The sequence below is a fragment of the Bos indicus genome, chromosome 12, assembly GCF_029378745.1.
Source record: "Bos indicus isolate NIAB-ARS_2022 breed Sahiwal x Tharparkar chromosome 12, NIAB-ARS_B.indTharparkar_mat_pri_1.0, whole genome shotgun sequence".
NCBI lineage: Eukaryota > Metazoa > Chordata > Mammalia > Artiodactyla > Bovidae > Bos > Bos indicus.
The window spans coordinates 65,255,350-65,262,556 of NC_091771.1; positions in this window are offsets into that span (position 1 = coordinate 65,255,350).

A 7,207-nucleotide genomic window follows, 5' to 3' on the forward strand; every position below is an offset into this window, starting at 1 on the left:
GGAGAAAAGGAAAGATATAAACATCTAAATGCAGAGTTCCAAAGAATAGCAAGAAGAGATAAGAAAGCCCTCTTCAGCAATCAATGCAAAGAAATAAAGGAAAACAACAGAATGGGAAAGACTAGAGATCTCTTCAAGAAATCAGAGATACCAAAGGAACATTTCATGCAAAGATGGGCTCGATAAAAGACAGAAATGGTATGGACCTAACAGAAGCAGAAAATATTAAGAAGACGTGGCAAGAATACACAGAGGAACTGTACAAAAAAGAGCTTCATGACCCAGATAATCATGATGGTGTGATCACTGACCTAGAGCAAGATATCCTGGAATGTGAAGTCAAGTGGACCTTAGAAAGAATCACTACGAACAAAGCTAGTGGAGGTGATGGAATTCCAGTTGAGCTATTCCAAATCCTGAAAGATGATGCTGTGAAAATGCTGCATTCAATATGCCACTAAATTTGGAAAACTCAGCAGTGGCCACAGGGCTGGAAAAGGTCAGTTTTCATTCCAATCCCAAAGAAAGGCAATGGCAAAGAATGCTCAAACTACCACACAATTGCACTCATCTCATACGCTAGTAAAGTAATGCTCAAAATTCTCCAAGCCAGGCTTCAGCAATATGTGAACCGTGAACTTCCTGATGTTCAAGCTGGTTTTAGAAAAGGCAGAGGAACCAGAGATCAAATTGCCAACATCCGATGGATCATGGAAAAAGCAAGAGAGTTCCAGAAAAACATCTATTTCTGCTTTATTGACTATGCCAAAGCCTTTGACTGTGTGGATCACAATAAACTGTGGAAAATTCTGAAAGAGATGGGAATACCAGACCACCTGATCTGCCTCTTGAGAAATTTGTATGCAGGTCAGGAAGCAACAGTTAGAACTGGACATGGAACAACAGACTGGTTCCAAATAGGAAAAGGAGTTGGTCAAGGCTGTATATTGTCACCCTGTTTATTTAACTTATATGCAGAGTACATCATGAGAAACGCTGGACTGGAAGAAACACAAACTGGAATCAAGATTGCCGGGAAAAATATCAATAACCTCAGATATGCAGATGACACCACCCTTATGGCAGAAAGTGAAGAGGAACTGAAAAGCCTCTTGATGAAAGTGAAAGTGGAGAGTGAAAAAGTTGGCTTAAAGCTCAACATTCAGAAAAGGAAGATCATGGCATCCGGTCCCACCACTTCATGGGAAATAGATGGGTAAACAGTGGAAACAGTGTCAGACTTTATTTTTCTGGGCTCCAAAATCACTGCAGATGGTGGCTGCAGCTATGAAATTAAAAGACGTTACTCCTTGGAAGGAAAGTTGTGACCAACCTAGATAGCATGTTCAAAAGCAGAGACATTACTTTGCCAACAAAGGTCCATCTAGTCAAGGCTATGGTTTTTCCTGTGGTCATGTATGGATGTGAGAGTTGGACTGTGAAGAAAGCTGAGCACTGAAGAATTGATGCTTTTGAAGTGTGGTGTTGGAGAAGACTCTTGAGAGTCCCTTGGACTGAAAGAAGATCCAACCGGTCCATTCTGAAGGAGATCAGCCCTGGGATTTCTTTGGAAGGAATGATGCTAAAGCTGAAACTCCAGTACTTTGGCCACCTCATGCGAAGAGTTGACACATTGGAAAAGACTCTGATGCTGGGAGGGATTGAGGGCAGGAGGAGAAGGGGACGACAGAGGATGAGATGGCTGGATGGCATCACTGACTCGATGGACATGACCCTCAGTGAACTCCGGGAGTTGGTGATGGACAGGGAGGCCTGGCGTGCTGCGATTCATGGGGTCGCAAAGAGTTGGACACGACTGAGTGACTGATTTGATCTGATGTACCCTTCTACCTGGCTGGCCCTATGATCCAAACCATTCTATTTGTTGTAAACACTTATTTAAAGTTTTTGTCTAGTAAAATACCTTGTACACCAGAAAATTTCATTTCTTAAATTAAGAGTATTTATTAAGCTCTCACAATGAGCAAGCTACTGTGATGAGTCTTGCCAGGGGTACAATTGAAAGTTGTCCATAACCCTGTGCAGAAGATAGAAATATGTACCCAAAAAAACCCCACCAATTCACAGAACAAACTGAAAGGGAGAGAAAACTGAGTCTTTCATCAGGTGTAAAATTCTAAATTGAGATACTGACGTCATTAGGCATGGAACTTTACATTTCCACAGTGAGTCATGCACGTGTTTATGGTGGGGGGATGGGTGAAGTGAGAGCTACAGTGCTTCAGAATCTCATTCCAGAAAAGTCGACAGCCCAGTCCTGAGATGCCTTTGCATTTCTGAGGCAAATTAGGCTTTCTTCCAGTCTTCATCATTTTCCTAGGAAACTCAAGATGGTTTTTGCCGAAATCACCTTGTCCCTCTTCTTGTCTCATGTTGCAACTTCTGGACTTCATCAATCTTTCAGCCTTAATACCCGACCAAATCTCCTGTTTTCCAGGCACATCACAACCTTTGAAGAGAAGCAAACTTACAATATGATCATAGTTTCTAACAAGAGAGAAGAGATTATGTAGATAGTTATGAATTTTGAAATGTAGGCCACATAGGACATCACTGTGACGTGAAGGCATATTTTTCATTTAAACTCCAATTCTTTGAATAAAAGGAAAGACCCAACTGGGGTTGTCCCAAGTGAAATAAATATCCTATAACCAACTTTGCAGTATTTTCATATGAGGAAATGTAAAAGGATCTGCATCTCCTCTAAAATATTTATTTAGATTTTTTTCTTTAAAATGGTGTTTTCTTGCATTTGACTGTCACCAGCAAACATAAAGAGTGATGAGTTTCCCCAATGGCTAGAAGTAAACACGGTCTCTCATTGAGTAGCAAAAATTCAACAGCCGTGGTTTTTCATGCTCACTTTTCTTATACAATGACTTCTAATTTGTCCCACAGTTACTTTCAATATAAAAGGAAGACTCTGACTTAAAATCAACACAATTAGTTTTACAAAAATCGTTTGGCTCAAATAATTTATGCAGCATGAAGATGTCAAAAGCACTTCAGATTTTTATCTTCTAAAACAGATTTGCTTTGAAATCCAGTCTAACAAGTACATACATTTTGGGTCTATTAGTCTTTAATAAAAAAAGATAGTGAATATTTTTATCACAGTGCCTCTGCAGGATAATACCACCACTCTGCATTTTAAAAAAGCATCTTTATCTTGAAAAAGTTGGCATATCTTTCATCTCGTATCCTCTTTCAGGGGGTGTAGAATCCATCTTGCAGGTGAAGAATTGAGGCGGAGACAAATGATTTATTGTCTGAAGTGACATTTGCACAAGAGGCTGGCCCTGCATGAAGACCCTCCCATCCAGCGCCGCGTGCTCATAGAAACCAACACTACAGGAGGAACAGGAGCATAAAAGCTCCTATCTCCCTCTGCAATCTCAATAGCAGTGGTCACTGCCTTTCTGAAGATGGCTGCTGTGGGCACACTTTAAAATTAGAAACTCAGGAAATCACGACAAAGGGTTTGGGTTTGTTTTCTGGGGAAGGAGGAAGTCAGGAGAACTCTCAGCAAAATGCTAAACTGATCACTCCTGGAAGTCAAACTTTTTATCCCAAAATGACAGCTTTCTAAAGGAAATAAATAACCCCTCCCATCCTGGTGGTTCAGATGGTAAAGAATCTGCCTGTGATGCAGAAGACTGGGGTTCAATCCTTGGGTCAGGAAGATCTCCTGGAGAAGGGAATGGCTACCTACTCCAGTGTTCTTTCCTGGAGAATTACATGGACAGAGGAGCCTGGTGGGCTATAGTCCATGGGATCACAAGGAGTCAGAAATGACCGAACAACTAACATGGACTCATTTAACAACCTGCATATTGTCAGGGAACTCCTTGGAAAAAGAGGTGGGACCTAAGAAGTTGCCCCAGAGGCTGGATTCCCTGGGGCAAAGGGTGCAAAGGAGAGAAAGGGCTGGGAGAGACAGAAAAGCAGATGGTAGGTGATGAGCAGCCAGGGTTGGGTAAGAAAAGAGTGCAGTTTAAAGAAAATGGGGAACTTACAGGATTGTCCACAAAGGCTAGAAATCCCACCCAGTGCTGCTCCCTGACGATGAAGTCATGTGTGCATGTTTAGTCGCTCAGTTGTGTCCGACTCCTTGAGACCCCATGAACTGAAGGCCACGAGGCTCCTCTGTTCATGAGATTTTCTGGGCAAGAATACTGAAGTGGGTTGTCATTTCCTCCTCCAGGGGATCATCCTGAGCCAGGGATCAAACCCGCATCTCTTGTGTCTGCTTCATTGCAGATGGATTCTTCACCCTCTGAGCCATCAGGGAAGCAATTCAAATCAAAAGAAAGAGGGCTCAGGGAGGGGAGGGCTTAGGCCAGACCTGTGGTTACTAACTCACAAATGATGAAGAACAGGAAGATTTAAGTCCACTATCAAACAGAATTTCTGTAAACACTTCAACTCAAATGTTTAATCAATTCTTTGGTCAATGTCCATTGTATTCAATTGTTCCCTTTTTGTGACCAATCCCAGAGAGCAACCTCAGTCTGTTATCCTTTGCGAAAACTGCTGATTCTGGGTGGCCTCAGAAAACAAAGCTCCAGCACAGGCATTTTGAGGAAGGAAAGTAAAAATGGAACATCAAGTCGGGTGTTTGGGGAACTGGACGACTTTGGAGATGACTTGGTTGCCAGCTCCCAGCTCCTTTATCTCTTCCATCTCAAATTAGGAAGTAAAACCTGTTTTCCCTGACTGCATTCCTTTTCAAAAATTTTCCTTTCTCATACCCAGATGGTGCCCTTTGAACTTAAAAGCTAAAGACCTTTGTTCCCCACTGTAAATCGTCCGCATGGCCATGCTGCTTTTCCATTTAGCTGCCAAGCTGGGGAGAATTGGCAGTTATATCGGACAATTAGCACTTTGAAATATTATCCCAGCACATATGTAACAGGTTAGCACAGCGCCTGGACACGAATGGGAGCGCCTTCTTTCCCTCTGGGCACTACCCTAGGCCGGTCTAGTTGCATTTCTACCCCTTAGACAGAGAAAAGCCGGTGTTTGGTGTCCTAAGAGGGGATAGATAGAGAAAAAAAGAAAACTATGAGAGAATGTTGCTGGACTCTCATCTTAAAATTCAGTTTTAGACTGATAAGTCATTAAGCAAAGCCTAAAAACAAAATTACAGGGAGAAAAAGACAACAGGAAATGAAAACATTAATATTGAAACCCCTAAAGCAATCACCTTTATCGCTAGCTGTAAAACAGTCCACATTCTAAAAAGTCAAGTCCGAAGTATTACAGACACTAAACAAAGACCTATCAGTGGACTGTCACTATTAATAATTAGGGATGGTTTTAAGTTTTTCCCTAGCACTTTATTTAGTACAATCAAAATGTTATCACCTAAAAAAAATAGGCAATAACAGGGGCTGTTATTTATATAATCTGTGAAAATAAGCAATAACCCACTCCTCCAGTCCCTGAATAAAACCCAACATATGGTGGGTATTAAAAAGCAAATGTAGTCTATCGCAACTTTGTAAATTTCTGTTTGTTTTGTCACAGAAACTCTCACTTAAAGGGAATTTTTCTGCTTCAATCTTCTTTTAAGAGATGAATTCTCTAAAAACTACCCACCGCTTTCAAGATCCTTAAATCCAGAGAAAAGTGGCTCTTAAAAAGTCTTCAGATTACCGTGGAAATAACACAGTAATTTAGCCAGCTAAGAATTGAGTGGGTTCGGCTTCCCTGGTGATCAAATGGTTAATCCTCCTGCTAATGCAAAGACCGAGGTTCAGTCCTTGGTCTGGGAAGATCCCACGTGCGGAGCAACTAAGTCTGTGAGTGCAGCTACTGAGCCAGTGCTCTAGAGCCCACATGCCACAACTACCGAAGCCTGAACGCTTAGAGTCCATGCTCCTCGATGAGAGAAGCCACCTCAAGAGGCAGCTTGTGCACAGCAATGAAGAGTAGCCCCTGCCTGCTGCAACTAGAGGAAGTCCACATGCAGCAATGAAGACCCAGCATAGTCAAAAATAAATGAATAAATCTTTAAAAAAAAAAAGACCCCAATTGAGTTTTTCTGGCTATTCTTCATAATGATTTCCTGACCAGAAGAGAATGTAACTTCTAGCTTCACCCTGAGCTAATAAGTCAAGAGAAATTTGAGCCAATGCTTAAAGAGGACATATGTAATACAGGCTATGGCAACCCACTCCAGTGTTCTTGCCTGGAGAATCCCAGGGATGGGGAAGCCTGGCGGGCGGCCGTCTAGGGGGTCGCACAGAGTCGGACACGACTGAAGTGACTTAGCAGCAGCAGCAGCATACAGAAAAAAAAAATTGCATTAAATTTGGTTGAGCTTTCAGAGTGTGATGAGAAGACTAGATTAAACAGGAATCAGAAGATGTGGGTGTTAGCCTTGATCTGCAAACTTGAACAATACCTCTCTGGTTCTCATTTTCTTCATCTGCAAAATAGGACAAGAAAATCCATTGGGCCAATCTTTATGTGAGAAAGGATTTCACAACTATAATCAGATACACGTTATCCTCCACAGTTAGATACTATTCATTTAACAAACTTCTGTTGAGAGTTTCACCTTCCAAAAGGATTTTATTCCATTTGAATGTTTATTATCATTGTGGGTAGCCAAAATCTCTGGTGTTTCTGAAACGGATAAGAAGGGTTAAATCTCAGGTATCACAAAGCTCTCTTTATTCCTCTGACCTCTAAGCCCTTAGTTCTGGAAATCCCGCCTCCCCTCTCCATGCAGACTGCTTGATCTCACTTGGGGTAGGGAAAGAGATGCTTCTAAATTTAGTCTAAGTGGATTTAACATATGGCATCATACCTTCCTGGGTCAAGAGGTCTCTGTGTTTCTGGAAAACTGGAAGACAGATTTTGCTGGGTGGGAGAAATTGGAGAAGGAAGACCATTCAACTATTTGGAGAAAAACAGTGACTTGAGGATATGGGATTGCTTTAAACTAAATTTCTAAAAGAAAGCTATGCCCCAATGCTAAAACAGCATCTTGATTTAGGCCTTGGAGATATTTCCCTGATGGCATCTAAGACATATTAAATTATTTGGCATTTGGTCCATGTGCAAAATAGACTTGGCTCTAAGGGAGTTACTCAGGCTTGGCTTTGGTAAATTACCTTTATTGGATTTGAGGATAAAAAAATAGAAACACAAAGAGGGTTAGAAGAGAGGTTTTCTT